Genomic DNA, 17,170 nt, shown 5'->3' with positions numbered 1-17,170 from the left:
TAACTGCTAAAACTAAGGAAAAGTGGAAACTACAGAAAAAAATCATGGATCCCCCTTCCCCTCATTCCCCAACTCAAGTCAGCAAAGACCTAGTGGAAAGCCCAGACTCCCACCCTCACCAGACTATATAACAAGGTGCCCCAACCCTACCTCCCATCCTCTGCTGTCAGAGAAGCTAAGTAGGCAGCCCAGACTTTCATCCCTGCTGGCCAGTAATGTGAGACAGAGACAGAGACTTTCTTCTTGGGTGTCAGTGGAGGCCAATGGAGGAACTTACACTACTCTCCAACCTGGCAGTATTGAGGTGGAGCCTGCTGCCCACCCCTACTTCCTCTTCCAGTGCTTTGTCAGAAAAAGCCAGCTAAAACAGAATATTTAAATAAGATCCAAAGTCTTATAACATGATACCCCAAATGTTTAGGTCTCAGTTGAAAATTGCTCATCATATCAAGAACTAGAAAGATCTCAAACTATATTAAAAAAGACAACTAATTGGGGTGCCTGGGTGGCTCAGTCGGTTAGGTACCTGACTCTCGATTTTGGCTCAGATCATGATCTCATGGTTCGTGAGATCAAGCCCAGGGTCTGGCTCCACGCTGACAGCCCAGAGCCTGTTTGGTATCCTCGCTCTCCATCTCTCTCTGCCTCTCTCTCTCTCTCTCTCTCTCAATAAATAAACTTAAAAAAACAAAAGACAACTAATAGATTTCAAAACCAAGATGACAGAGATGTTAGAATTGTCTGACAAAGATTTTAAAGCAGACATAAAACACTTTTGAGCAACTACAAAAACACTTGAAACACAGGGAAAAAATAGAAAGTCTCAGCAAAGAAATAGAAGACATAAAGAAGGACCAAAAGAAATTTCGGAACTAAAACATACAATAATCAAAATAAAAAACTAAGTGGATGAGTTCAACAACTCTCTCAGTAGAGGAGACAGAGGAAAGAATCAGTGAAATTGTAGACAGAGCAATAGAAATTACCCATTTTAACAACAGAGAGAAAGTAAATTGAAAAAATGAATGGATGGAGTCTCATGGAATTAACAAATGGTTTAAAATTCATGTCCTCAGAGTCCTGGAAGGAGAAAAGAAAGAGAGTGACATTAAAAAATACTCAAAGAAATAATAGCTGAAAACTTCGGAAATTTGACAAAAGGTATAAACCCACAGACTTAAGAAGTTGAGCAAAGTTTCAACAAAGGTGCCAAAACAATTAAACTGGGAAAGACGGTTTTCAACAAATAGAGCTGGGACAGCTGAGTATCCAAATGCAGAAGAATAAATCTGGACCTCTACCTCATATCATATACAAAAATTAACTCAAAATATAAGTGCTAAAATTAGAAAATTCTTAAAAGGAAACATGGAAATAAATCTTTATGACCTTCAGTAGGAAAGGACTTGTTAGATATGACACCAAAAGCTCACACAACAAAAGAAAAAAGTAGATAAGTTGGACTTCATCAAAATTTAAAATGTTTGTGCTTCAAAGGATACTATCAAGGAAGAAAGTAAAAAGACTATCCATGGACTAAGAAAAAATATTTGCAAAGAACTTATCAGAGAAGAGACCTGTGTCTGGAATAAAGAATTCTTACATCTCAATGATAAAAAAGATGAATAACCAAATTAAAAAATGGGCAAGGGATCTGTATTTCTCTAAAGAAGATGTACAAATGGCTGATAAGCATAAGAAAAGATGTTCAACATAATTAGCCTTTAGGGAAATGCAAATCAAAATAACGAGATACCACTTTATACCCACTAAGATAGCTATAGTAAGAAGGACAGATAATAACAAGTATTGACAAAAATGGGGAGCAATTGGAACTCTCATGCATTGCTGGTGGGGATGTAAATGCTGCAGCTGCTTTGGAAAAGAGTTTGGCAATTCTTCAAACAGTTAAACATAGTGTTACCATATGACCCAGCAATTCCACTCCTAATGGAAATGAAAGCATGTGTCCACACAAAACTTGTGCACAAATGTTCACAGCAGCATTATTTGTGGGAGCCAAAAAGTGGAAATAACTCAAATGTCCATTAACTGATGGATGAATAAACAAAATATACTATATCCATATAACAGAATATTAACTGATATTAAAAATGAATAAAGTGCTAATACATGCTACCTCAAAAACATCATTCCAAGTGAAAAGATCCAGTTACAAAAGACTACATACTGTAGGACTGTATTTATGTGACACCACTATATATCTGTCTATATTTCTATAGAGATATATATAAAATATAGAGAGAGAGATATACAAAAATATATGGGTATATAACTTTCATATGTAAAATATATATCTCCATAGATATATCTATACAGATGTACATAAATCTCCATCTATCTCCAGAATAGGCAAAGACAGAGACAGAAAGTAGATTCATGGTTTCCAAGGATTAGAGGAGAGAAAATAGAGAGTGACTAGCAGTAGATATAGGGTTTCTCTTGGGGGTGACAAAAGCGGCTTAAAATTAGATAGTAGAGATTGTACAATCCTGTGAATATACTAGAAACCACTTTATGGTACATTTTAAAAGGGCAAATTGTATACTACATGAATTATATATCAATATAATTGTTATTTTAAAAAATAAACAGGGGCGCCTGGGTGGCTCAGTTGGTTGAGTGTCCGGCTTCGGCTCAGGTCATGATCTCGCAGTCTGTGAGTTCGAGCTCCACGTCGGGCTCTGTGCTGATAGCTCAGAACCTGGAGCCTGCTTCGGATTCTGTGTCCCCCTCTCTCTCTGCCCCTCCCCCACTCATGCTCTGTCTCTCTCTGTCTCAGAAATAAATAAACATTAAAAAAAATAAAAAAAATAAACAAATGAAACTGAAAAAAAGATTAACCCAAAGAAATCCATGCCAAGACACACTGTTCAATTCCTGAAAACTAAAAACAAAGGAAATAAACCTTGAAAACAGGGAGCAAAAAATGACATTTTACCTATAAGGGAAAAGCAATTTGAATGACAATGATTTCACATAAGAAATCACGGAGTCCAAAGGGAAATAACACTATGTTTTACAAGTATTGAAAGGAAGGAACTATCAACCCAGAATCCTGTACCTGGAAAAAATATCCTTAGGAATGAAAGGGAAATCATAACATTTTCAGATGAAGGAAAACTAAAAGATTTTTGTCACTAGCAGACTTTTCATAAAAGGATGGCTAAACATAAAGGAAATTATAAAAGAAAGTGTATAGGAACATTGGGAAGGAAGGAAGAATAAGCTAAGCAAAAATATGGGTAAATATAATAGGCTTCACTTCTCCTCTTGAGTTTTCTAAATTACGTTTGATGGTGGAAACAAAAATTACAACATTGTCCAATGTGATTCTAAATGTATGAAGAAAAAATATTTAAGACAATTATAGTATTTAAATGGAGAAGGTAAAGAGACATAAAGGGGGATAAGGGTTCTACAATTCACTTGAACTGGTAAAATGACACTACCAGTATGCTGGGATAAGTTATACATTCATAAAGTATATTATATATGCAACATGTATATTACATTTATATAACTAACTATAACAACTATAACTATAACTAAAGACCTAGAGCAACAAGTCAAAAAGTTATGTAGAGATACACTCAAAAACATTATATAGATAAATCAATATGGAATTCAAAACAATATGCAAGTAACCCATAGAAAGTCAGGAAAAACAAAAATAAAAAACACAACAAAAAATAAAAAGTACAGTGACAGACTTAAAGCCTTTACATATCAATAATTACATTAAATATAAATGGTCTAAAGCATTGTATTTTGACTGGCAAAGTGGATCAAAAGACACGACTCAAGTGTATGTTGTCTATGAGAAACTCACTTCAAATATAATGATAAAAGCAAGTTAAAAGTAAATGGAAATAACAAAAATAAGAGCAGAAATCACTGAAATTGAAAACAGAAAAACATTAGAGAAAAATCAATGAAACAAAAAGCTTCTTGGGGGGAAAAATCAATAAAATTGATAAACCTCTAGCAAGATTGAAAAAGAAAAAAGACACAAATTATCAAACTCAGGAATGAAACAGAGGATATCACTACAGACCCTGCAGATATCAAAAGAATGACAAGGGGATGTTATGAACAGCTTTGCACACATAAATTTGAGAACTTATATGAAATACACAAATTCCTTAAAAAGTACAAATTACCATAACTCACCCAACATGAAATAGATAATTTGAGTAGCCCTATAACTATTAAGGACATTGAATTTATAATTTAAAAAGTGCAAAAAGAAATCTCCAGGCCCAGATGGTTTCACTGGAGAATTCTACCAACCATTTAAGGAATTAATACAAATTATACACAACCTCTTCAAGAAAAAAGACATGGGAACACATGCCAATTCATTTTATGTAGCAACTGTTACCCTGATACCAAAACTAGACAGACAGCATAAGAAAGAAAACTATAAACCGGTATCTCTTACAGATGCAAACGTAGGCTCAACATAGCCTCAAAATTTCTTAGCAAAGTATTGGCAAATAAAATTAAGCAACATATGAAAAGAATAGTATACCATGACCAGGTGTGGTTTATTCCAGGGATGCAAGGCTGATTCAATATTCAAAAACTAGTCAGTATCATTAACCATCAGACAAATGCAAATTAAGCCACAAGAGATGAGATATCATTATCTACCTATCTGAATGGCTGGTGAAAAAAGAAAAAAAAAAGCAACAACGCTAAAATCTGGTGAGGATTCAAAGAAACTGAAACACTCACACATTGCTGTTGGGAATATAAAACACTACAGCCACCCTGGAAAACAGTATGGCACTTTCTTAAAAAACTAAACATGCATACTGGCACAAGAACAGACACTCAGATCAATGGCACAGAATACAGAACCCAGAAATGGACCCACAAGCGTATGACCAACTAATCTTTGACAAAGCAGGAAAGAATATCCAATGGAATAAAGACAGTCTCTTCAGAAAGTAGTGCTGGGAAAACTGGACAGCGACATACAGAAGAATTTACCTGGACCACTTTCTTACACCATACACAAAAATAAACTCAAAATGGATGAAAGACCTAAATGTAAGACAGGAAGCCATCAAAAGCCTGGAGGAGAAAGCAGACAAAAACCTCTTTGATCTTGGCCGCAGCAACTTCTTACTCAACACGTCTCTGGAGGCAAGGGAAACAAAAGCAAAATTGAACTATTGGGACCTCATCAAAATAAAAAGCTTCTGCACAGTGAAGGAAACAATCAGCAAAATTAAAAGGCAACTGACAGAATAGGAGAAGATATTTGCAAGTGACATATCAGATAAAGGCTTAGTATCCAAAATCTATAAAGAATTTATCAAACTCAACACCCAAAAAACAAATAATCCAGTGAAGAAATGGGCAAAAGACATGAATAGACGCTTCTCCAGAGAACACATCCAGATGGCCAACCGACACATGAAAAAATGCTCCACATCACTCATCATCAGGGAAATACAAATCAAAACCACAATGAGATACCACCTTACACCTGTCAGAATGGCTAACATGAACAACTCAGGCAACAACAGATGTCAAGGATGCGGAGAAAGAGGATCTCTTTTGCATTCCTGGTGGGAATTCAAGCTGGTGCAGCCACTCTGGAAAACAGTATGGAGGTTCCTCAAAAAACTAAAAATAGAACTACCCTACGACCCAGCAATTGCACTACTAGGCATTTATCCAAGGGATACAGGTATGCTGTTTCGAAGGGGCATATGCACCCAATGTAAGGAAAGAGCCCAAATGTCCATCGATGGATGAATGGATAAAGAAGAGGTGGTATATATATACAATGGAGTATTACTCGGCAATCAAAAAGAATGCAATCTTGCCATTTGCAACTATGTGGGTGGAACTGGAGGGTATTATGCTAAGTGAAATTAGTCAGAGAAAGACAAATATATGACTTCACTCATATGAGGACTTTAAAATACAGAACATATTAACATAAGGGAAGAGAAGCAAAAATAATATAAAAACAGGGAGGGGGACAAAATAGAAGAGATTCATAAATATGGAGAACAAACTGAGAGTTGCTGGAGAGGTTGTGGGAGGGGGGATTGGCTAAATGGGTAAGGGGCACTAAGGAATCTATTCCTGAAATCATTGTTGCACTACATGCTAACTAATTTGGATTTAAATTTTAAAAAATAAAAAATAAAATAAAAATAAAATAAAATAAACAAACAAAAAAACTAAACATGCAATTACCATATAATCCAGCAATTGCACTCTTGAGCATTTATCCCAGAGAAATGAAAATTTATTTTCACACAAAACCTGTATGTTGATAGCAGCTTTATTTGTAACAGCCCCAAATTAGAAACAACCCATACGTTCTTTAGTGGATGAATGGTTACCATAGAATACTACTCAGCAATAAAAAGAAACAAACTACTGATACACACAACAACGTGGAAGAATTTCCACAGAACTGTGAGAAAAGACAACCTGATGTTTCTTCTAGCAAAGACCACTCCCCTCTGCTTGATCTCCTTCCAGGCTTCTCTCTCCTTTATCTTCAACCTATCTTTCTTCATTGGATCCAAAATGTTTCCAAATTAAAAAAAACGTTTTTTAATGTTTATTTATTTTTGAGACAGACAGAGACAGAATGCGAGTGGGTTGGGGCAGAGAGAGAGAGAAAGGCACAGAATCTGAAGCAGGCTCCAGGCTCCAAGCTGTCAGCACAGAGCCTGACGCGGGGCTTGAACTAACAAGCTGTGAGATCATGACCAGACGCTCAACCAACTGAGCCACGCAAGCGCCCCTAAAATGTTTCCAAATTTAAACTGGATATATTTTAATATTTTAAGAGTTGTGGAGTCCTACATTAAGAAAGAGAGCGAGATTCTATCAAATTCAAAAGTCTTTCTAGGGTTGGAGAGAGATTGTATTTGCAAATCTTATGTCAAACAGACACAACAGTCTTTCAAGTGGTTCACCAGAATAGAATAGATCGGGGCCACTTACTAAGTGGAGTTTGGGTGTCCCAATGAGCACTCTGCCAAGTTATGGCCTCTTTATTATAAACTAGAAATAGGGCTCAGTATGTTCCATCAGCGTTGCTGGGAAGATTCCAGTAAGTGTCTTGGCCCTAAGTTTCTAGTCATTATGCACTCTCAAGCAAGCTAAGAACAAAGCATGTTAGGATTAGATTCTGCTGCAAGTGACAGAAAACTCGTAACAAGATAGTAATTTATCTCTCTTGCAAATATAGGCAGTTCACAGCTGGTCTAGAAGGTTCAAAATAATCTGATCAGGGGTGTAGGCTCTTCCGTCTTGCTGCTTTTCCATCCTTAGTAATAAGCTCCCTCCTCACGGTTCAGTGTGAATTCCTAGGTTTCAGCTTAGCGATTTACAACCACATCCCAGCCACTGGGAAGGAGAAAAAATAAGGAGAGGTGAATGACCCACCCTTTAAAAAATTGCACATACCACTTTCCTTTGTTATCAGCTAAAACTTTGTCACTTGTCACATGTCACATACCTAGCTTGGCATCTAGGCCTAACTCCACTGCCAAAGGAAAGTACAAGTTTATCTCTTACTCCAGTCCAAGGCTTATCTCTCAGAAATTGCATTCTGTCATTTTTCTGAAAACCTCCCCAATGGCCTCCAATAACTCCCAGAATAAAATTCTTAGGATAATTATGAAACCCTACATGAGCTAGCCTTTGCCTACTTTCTGACCTCAGCTCCCACCTGTCCATTACTTGCTCACCTGCCTGCAGTTATACTGTCCCTTAAACATACTGAGCTCACCTCTACCTTCGACTCTCTACACTTGAAGATTTCTCTGCCGGATTGCTGTCCCCCAGGACTTAAGACAATTAATCTCTCTTACCTCTTCAGATGCCAAATATCCCGTTAGATATTTCTTGACCAACCTATTAAACCCCTATCTTCTTACCATGAAATTCTAGGCATTGCACTTATCACTATCTAAAATTGCATTCTCTACTTGTTTGAGACTGTCCATCTCTTTCAGTAAATTGTGGACTTCATTAGAATGGGACCTTCTGTCTCTCTTATCAACAATCACATCCTCAGCATTAAGAACAATCACGTCCTCACATAAAGTAAGTACTCGGTAAATCGTAATTGAGTGGACTAATGGATGAGTGGATGACTAGGTCGGTGTAGGAGTGCTGACAATGCTGTCTCCAACTTCGGCCCTCCATCTTGTTCATGTGCTTTCAATGATCTCCCTCTGGGCTATAATGTTCCAAGCTCCTTGGAGGTTAATGTATGCCTTGACCAGAATACAGGAAGGCTTGTTCTGATCTTGTGTAAAGTTTAGATGGCTCATAGAGGTAGCTTCCCCTCCTTCTCCTCTGGCACGTGGATGATGCCATCTTGGATAACTACATCCCTTTGCTCTATAAATATGTGGATTAAGGTCCAAATTTTCCAGAGAATAGCTGTGTAGCTGCTAGATTGTTGTCCACCCAATCCCCTCCCCTACTTCATCAGTAAGTTACCTTGAGTAAAACTCCTTGTAAATGGTATGGAATGGCTTGCTTCATTTCTTGGGCTCAAAGTGCCTTCTCAGTCTGCAGAATACTTTACTGTCCCCGTCTCCACCTTCTAACACTTGGTGAAACTAGGTATTAAGAGAATCTAACTCTTTGGCTTTTTTTTTCCATGCTCACTAAGCAATGTTCTAGTTATAACCTAGCTTTCCACACAAATTTGATTAATGAAGAAAAACATTCTAGGCAGGTTTGGACATTGACTGACATTCTGGTTCATAATGCATAGGTTTCCCTGCATTTGGTTAATGGGAGTTTGCTTCCAAGAGGCAGATCTCTCTTTGGGTTTAGAGTCTTGGCAGGTGACCCCTGATTTTGCTGGACACCTTTTCTTAGAACAGCAGTCAGGACCGCCAACATTGGACCTATCAACACCATATCAAGGAAGAGGCCCGTGTCAGGCCTTGCCTAGGAGAACAGCTCTGCTTCCTCTGTAACATTTCTAGGTTTATGTTTATCTTCAACTTGTAAAAATTTTGAGGAATACATGAGACATATCACCAGTTTACCATTTAACCCCCCCCCCCCTATTTTTTTCCCTCACGATGTAACTTTGATTTTCTTTTTCTTCTTTAAAAAGTAGTGCACATAGAGGTTAAAGGCAAAGCCTTAGTGCCCGGAATAGGTGGTTTCAAATCCTTTGTCATCTTGAAGATGTCGAGTGACCTTTGGAAGCCTTGGTTTCTGTATCTGTATGATGAGAATAATAGTAGGTACCCACCTGCTAGGGCTGTGGAGAAGATGAAAAGAGACTGTCCTTGTACACAGTCTGTCACAGTGCCTGGCACAAGTAAGCACTCACTACATGTCAGCTCTCACCATCATCACCATCATCATCATTATTACTGCTTGGAATGGGTAATGATCTTTGCCGAGTGAACTGAAAATAATGCTAATTCTACTAATATTATTAACCATATAATAGAGGGATGCAAACTTTTTTTTAAATGTCTCTGTTTTGATAAATGTTTTGAGTAATTGTGTTCTACTCTAGTAAAGATAAAGATGAGTTGGGCAGATCGTCGAGTCCCAACAAGGCAGAAATAGTGGCAAATAGTGGCAGAATTAGTGAGAGTGGTACCTAAAGGGATCTCAAACCCAGCTCTTTTATGGAGGGCATGGTAGGAAAAATTCTGGGTTAGTCTTCTCTTATCTCTTGAGGGATATTAATCAAAATTTAAAAATGAAATCATCTTCTACTGCCTGCATTCCTCCCCCCACCCCCACCTGCCCTGATTCCTTTTGTTTATTTTTCTCTCTGCCTTTCAGCTTTTCACTTCAGAGCTTTCCTCAAATGTCTGGTGAGACTTTGCTCACCATTCAGGCATGTTTAAGACTAAGGCACTGAAAGGCAAATTGGAAGCTCGTTGTGCTGTAGAAATTGTGGACAAGTGGGCATCTTCATTGTGTGGTGGGGCTCTGAGACAACTTGTACGTTGACAACGTTTTTCATGTCTTGACTGGGAAGAATAAGCATGGTTTCTGGTGTTCCAGGCCCTGGGAAGGGTTGCAGGGATGGACGTGGGAGCTTGCATTGTTCATTAAGCCTAACTCAGAAATCTATTTTCATTTTGGTGCCTCATCCCTGCCCTCTACTGTGTCTAGAATCCTCAAGTCTACCGGTGCCTGGGTGGCTCAGTCGGTTAAGATTCCAACTTTGACTCAGATCATGATCTTGCAGTTTGTGGGTTTAGAGCCCCGCACTGGGCTCTGTGCTGACAGCTCAGAGCCTGAAGCCTGTTTTGGATTCTGTGTCCTCTGCTCCTCCCCCACTCGTGCTCGCTGTTTCTCAAAATAAACAGTTAAATAAATAAACAAACAAACAAATAAATAAAAAGAATCCCCCCAATCTAGGACCTCTCTAGTTCAATTACTAAAGAGAATAAACCTCCCCCTTTTTCTAAGGTAAGACAGGAGTTGTCATCTGGCTTCACAGGAGAGGATTCCAGCGTTCTTTTCAATGGGCTTTCCTGTTGTCATTCAGACTGCATCTCTGCCTGTTTCACTACCTCCAATTCTTGAGCTCTTCCTTGGCTCTATGGAGAGTCAGCATGCTTCAGTTTGGTATTTCGGCACTTAGATTTGAGGTTTCTCCGTTCTTCTAAGCCGGTTTCCACTTCTTCATCTGCTTTCCATCTTCACGCATTTGTTAACGTTCTTTGCCTGCGGTAGTGGCTTTCCAGCTCTCTTTGTGCCAGTGGATTTAATAGACCTTTTAGAAAGTTTCCCTTGCTGCCATTTTTAGGGGATTTCCTAAGAGGGAGAAAAATATGTCTAACAGGTTAATTCAGAATGTTTGATCCTACTTTTATTTTATTTTTAAAATTTTTTTTTATTTTTTATTTTTGAGAGACAGAGGGCAAGTGGGGAAAGGGCAGAGAGAGAGGGAGACACAGACTCTGAAGCAGGCTCCAGGCTCTGAGCTGTCAGCACACAACCCTACACGACAGGGGGCTCGAACTCATACTGTGAGATCATGACCTGAGCTGAAGTCGGATGCTCAATCAACTGAGCCACCCAGGTGCCCCATCTGATCCTACTTTTAAAAAGTAAATGTTAAATGAGATACTGGACATGGTTTCATTTTAAATTTTGAGTAAGGTTGGGGCGCCTAGGTGGCTCAGTTGGTTGAGCGTCCGACTTCGGCTCAGGTCATGATCTCACACTCCGGGAGATCGAGCCCCGCGTCTGGCTCTGTGCAGACAGCTCAGAGCCTGCAGCCTGTTTCCAGTTCTGTGTCTCCCTCTCTCTCTGCCCCTCCCTTGCTCATGCTCTGTCTCTCTCACTCTCAAAAATGAGTAAATGTTAAAAAAAATTTTTTTTTTTCATATTTTGAGTAAGGAAGTATTTCAGTGTATGTAATTTGAGTCAGGCTAGGTTAGCAACTGAGAATTAAATATTAAGAAAATAAAATTTAGGCTTAATTCCACTGATATCTTAGGAGTCAGTGTTATGATTGTATTATAGCCCATCGGGGATTACATTAAATCAATCCAAATGAATTTTTCATGTTTTGTATGTCATGAAAATTCTTCTCAAAATTAATTTACAAGTGAATCCTCACCTTTCATACAAGGAAGACATTGTATCCAGACAAATTTATGTTTTTTAAAAAATGTTTATTTGTTTATTTTGAGAGAGTGAGCAAGCAGTGGAGGGTCAGAGAGAGGGAGCGAATCCCAAAGAGGCTCTGTGCCGTCAGCACAGAGCCCGACCTGGGAGTCCGTCCCATGAACCATGAGATCGTGACCTGAACTGAAATCAAGAGTCGGGTGCTTAACTGACTGAGCCACCCGGGGGGGCCACAGACAGATTTATGTTTTTAAACATAGACGGTCATAGCAAAACTTACAAATTAAATACATACGCACATCTGTTCGAATAAATCATTTCTGTGGAGACAGAACATAGGAAAATCGTTTTCTAACTTTTAATTTCTGCACCAGCAATTCAGGGGTTATAATATCTAAGCATTCCACCAAACCACACAGACTTTCTGCTCTTTTTATTCATAAATTTTAAAGCAACATAAGATTTCCTTATGAAATTTTCCCTTGGTGCTCCAAACTTACATCTATGCTGGACTGGCTTCTTCCCACCTCGACCTTTCTCTGGCTGTTTAGTTCAATTTTCAGCCGTGTCTCTCAGCTGTTACTTTTGTCTCGTCCTTGGCGTTCACTGTTGTTCTTCCTATAAGAGTCACTAGATTGGCAGCTTGTCAGAAACCCATTTGTGATTCCGTGTGTTATGCTTCCTAGTGCCCCTGACGGGGAACATTTAGAGAATTCTAAAATGAGGGCTATCTCTTGTTTTGTTGGCTTAAAGTGGAAGTGGTAATTTGGATTTGCTTTGCCTACGCTGGTCATGATTGTACATTCAGATAAATGAATTTTAAGGCATAAAAGCTCTGCTTCCATTTCACAGGACGTGTGTTGCCTATGGGGGAAAACATATCTCATGGTCTCTAAGGACTAAACAGAAGGAAAGCTTTCTAATCTTGGAATCGGATTTTTCTGAGGGGATGCATATTCACATCAATTAGAAAGAAAACCATTAGGGAATTATTATGAAGACCATGTAAGCTGATAATACGTCTAAAAAATCAAAACAAAGGAAAATTTCAATAATAGTTGTGGATAAGCCCTTAATTTATATCCCTTAACACTTTTCCCATTTCCTCATTAACCTTTTTTCTCTGCCTGTTAGTAATATTTCTGCTCAAATAATTGTGTTCCCTCCTCAGAAGAATGTTCCAATAGATGGAGTGTATAATTACACTGTTAAAAATGGATGTATTACTGGAATTTGGATTGCTGAGGAGGCAGGATGCCACCACAGTGCTATTGTGATGATTTACCATGATTCTAGTATATCTTGAATTGTTTTGCTTCAAATAATTATTAATTTTTTAATGTTTATTTATTTTTGAGAGAGTGTGCGTAAGCATGGGTGGGGGAGGGGCAGAGAAAGAGAGGGAGATACAGAATCTGAAGCAGGCTCCAGGCTCTAAGCTGTCAGCACAGAACCCGACACTGGGCTTGAACCCATGAGTGGTGAGATCATGACCTGAGCTAAAGTCAGACACTTAACTGACAGAACCACCCAGGCATCCCTCAATAATGATTTCTTACACATCTTTTATTTTTTTCTTTCACGTCAAGATCTAAGTAAATGAAGTTAAGGCCCTTCTCACAAGTGCAACAGAAATATATAGATAGCAGATATAAATACCATCTATTGATCTGCGTCTATAGAATTTTCTTTTAAGGAAACCATAGTGCTCTACGCAACATAATCTGAAGGAGAAGGACTCAGTAGTGAAAGAAACAAGGTGAAGATATCTCGAAATCATACAGGTCAATTTTAGTTGTACTTCAGAAAGTACATCTTTTGCTAGTTAAGCTAATGGGAATCCTTTAATTTAAAAGAAGTGGCATGAACAGATAACTCAAGGCAGTATTAGAGAAGTCACAGAGATGAACAAGGCTATGAAAGAAGTAGTCATCCCTGGCAGGGAGATTATCTGAAGACAAGAGATTCTGATCTATTTGGATAGAAGTTGTATTACTTTAGATTTTTGGTGAGGGTAGGGGGCAACAAAGCAGATTTTCACCAGCTAAGGCAAAAATAACTTACTGAAAGTACACTGGGGTATTTCTCAAAGAAGAGTTAAGCAGTCTACTCTAGGGATAGTAATACAGTTTGTCTATGGACCAGAAATATTAGATCCTCTGCTTGCCTCCTGTTTCTGTAAACTGTCTTTCCCATGGAGAACATGCCTGCCTGGTATCCCCAAGGTGTACATTTATGGTTTCAAGCATTAGGGACCAAGTCTCCATTTTCTTTCCTCCCTAAGACCCAAATTCCTGCGAATGGGACTTCCTGGCCTTTAGGAATGAGGTGTCCAACTTGGACCACAGGTGATTAACTGTGGCCAGAAGGAAGAGTCATGTTGCAATAGGACTGCCCTGCTGTGACTGCACTGCGGTGCGAGGGGGGACAAGAGAGGGAGGAGCAGTTTCTAGAATAAGCATTAGGGCCCAGGCGATGACCACAGAGTTCTCCACTGCAGAAATATATCTCTAAATCGTTTGATTCATGTGATTTAATTTGAAGAGATGATTTGATGTTTGGGCATAAAAATCCCACAAAGCTACCATCATATTCTGGTAAGATGGCAGTACCTGAAGGTTTACCAAGGTTTATTTTAACTTCTTAGATTTAAAAAGAGTAGTTTATTAATATTAATTTTATAAATTTTCTCTAATGAATTATTCATTTCGAATTGCAGCTGGAAGGCATTGATAAATCTAATGCAGTTCCCTCATTCTACAGAGGAGAAATCTAAGAGGATAAATAACTTGACCAAGGTCACATGGTAAATAAATGAAAATATCTGGGCTGGAATCCAAATGTTACTTCTTATCTAGTGCGGATATCTTGATCTTATTATTTGCTTAGAAATGGTTTTTATTTTGCTAAAAATATTTAAGGATGATGTCTTCTTATTTGTACAATCTCTGAATAAAAGTGTATATATAAATTCTGGATCTTTCTGTGTCCAGTGGCAGCAAGACTTAACAGCAGCTTAGAACTTTAGCTCAGAAATTGAAAACTGTCAGTTCTACATAGTGCTGTCTCCTGAGTCAAAGGCCACTTCTGCACAGAGATGCCTTGCAAATAGGTCTGCAGGAAAAGCCAGGATTTAGGAAGCAGTTTTGGATTTCATTAGCTCCAAGATGGCACTGTAATGCTAGATCATGGTATGTGACAATGTAATGTGGCCACGATGGTCTGACCAGTCAGGATTTCAAAGCAGCAGTGCCAATTAGGGCTCTACATGTAGGGGACAGACAATAAATGCATAAACATATAAACAAGATAATTCCAGATAGCAGTAACTGCCATGAAGAGAATACAGTGAGAAATGTGACAGAGAGGTGGGAGGCTACTGAAGACTGGGGAATCAAAGATATTCTCTCTGAATTAATGAATGACTCAATCAAAGGGAAATTATCAAAATAAAAGCCACATATCAATAATTTCAATATTAAAACCATACAGTCACAGCAATAAAAGCCCCAAATGATATTTGATAAAATTCAATATTCAGACTTAAACACCTTAAAAGTGAGATGTAGGCTTGCTCTTTCTTGACATAAAAAAGGAAAAATTAAGAATTTTATATTGGGGCCCTTGGGTGGCTCAGTCGGTTAAGCAGCTGACTCTTGATTTTGGCTCAGGTCATGATCTCATGGTTTGTGAGACTGAGTACCACATCCGGTTTTCACTGACAGCATGGAGCCTGCTTGGGATTCTCTCTCTCTCCCTCTCTCTCTGTCCCTCTCCTGCTCATGCTCTCTCTCTCACTCAAAATAAATAAACATTAAAAAAAGAATTTAATATTGAGTCAATTTTATAATGTAGAGCAAATCTAGCAATATTTTCCTTTAAGAAATTGTCTTCAGTATTTGCCAATATAATGTTAAAAAATTTATTTTATCATATATATATATGATATATATATGATATATATATATGATATATATGATATATATACGATATATATTAGATATATATATCTTATATATCTTATATATATATCTTATATAGATATATCTATCTATATCTATCTATCTATATCTATATATATCATATATATATATCTATATATATCATATATAGATATCTATATATATGTATATCTATATATATCATATATATATGATATATATATATATATGATAATGTCTGTGCCAAATGTGGGACTCAAACTCATGACCCAAAGATCAAGAGTCATCTGCTCTCCCAACTGAGCCAGCCAGGAGCCCCTCAAAGTTTTTTTTTTTTAAGTTTATTTATTTGTTTTGAGAGAGAGAGACAGAGAGAGGGTGAGTGGGGGAGTGGCAGAGAGAGAGGGAGAGAGAGAGAAAATCCCAGGCAGGCACCGCACTGTCAGTGCAGAGCCTGATGTGGGGCTTGAACTCACGAACCATGAGATCATGAGCAGAGTCAAAGTCAGATGCTTAACCAACTAACTACCCAGGTACCCCAAAATTATTTTTATTATGGAAGGATCTCCAAAAGAAATGAAAACTAAATATAGGTGGGGTGGGGGAGGAGAAATAGACAGAAATGTTATTTGAAGAAATAAAAGACCCAAATTAAGCCATTCTCACCCTCCTCAGAACTGTTTGAAATGTCTAACGCATTTAATGAGATGGGAAAACACAAGATAAATCTATAAACACACATATCTTTCCTAAAAATCAGTAAAAACCAACCAGAAAAGGTAACTAAAAAGATCTTATTGACAATGTCAGTAAATTATAAAATATATGGATATTAATGTGGAAAATGTAAGACACATAAAATAAATTATAAAAAAAACTTTAATAAAAGAATTAAAAAAACCAAATGAATACAGAGACATACCATGACTGTGGATAGTAGAGGTGGCACTTCCCAAATAAATATATAAATTTAACATATTCCCATTAAAAACTAAAGAATATTTTAGAGAGTTCAATAAAATGACTCCAGAACTGCTTTGGCAAAACAAATGAACAGAATTATCAAATATAGTTGACCCTTGAACAACACAGGTTTAAACTGGGTGGGTCCACTTACACATGGATTTTTAAAAATCAATACAGTACATATATTGTACCCCTAAAACTAATATTACACTGTATGTTAACTAAGTGGAATTTAAGTAAAAACTTAAAAAAATTAAGTGCAGTACAGTGCTATAACTGTATTTTCTCTTCCTTATGATTTTCTTAACATTTTCTTTTCTCTAGCTTACTTTATTGTGAGAATACAGTATATAATACATACAACATACAAAATACATGTTAATTGAGTGTTTATGTTATGGGTAAGTCTTCCAGTCAACAGTAGACTACTAGTAGTTAAGTTTCTGGGAAGCCAAAGTGACATGTGGATTTTCAACTGTGCAGGGGTTCAATGCCCCTAATCCCTACATTGGTCAAAGGTCAACTATATTACCTTCTCTCTCTATAAAAAAAAGAACAATGAGGAGGAACAATATTTGGTAGATATTAGAATTTTAAAGGAAATGAATGGAAATGATATGATATGA

Source organism: Panthera uncia, assembly GCF_023721935.1.
Source record: "Panthera uncia isolate 11264 chromosome A1 unlocalized genomic scaffold, Puncia_PCG_1.0 HiC_scaffold_17, whole genome shotgun sequence".
NCBI lineage: Eukaryota > Metazoa > Chordata > Mammalia > Carnivora > Felidae > Panthera > Panthera uncia.
This window is presented reverse-complemented; position numbering follows the sequence as displayed.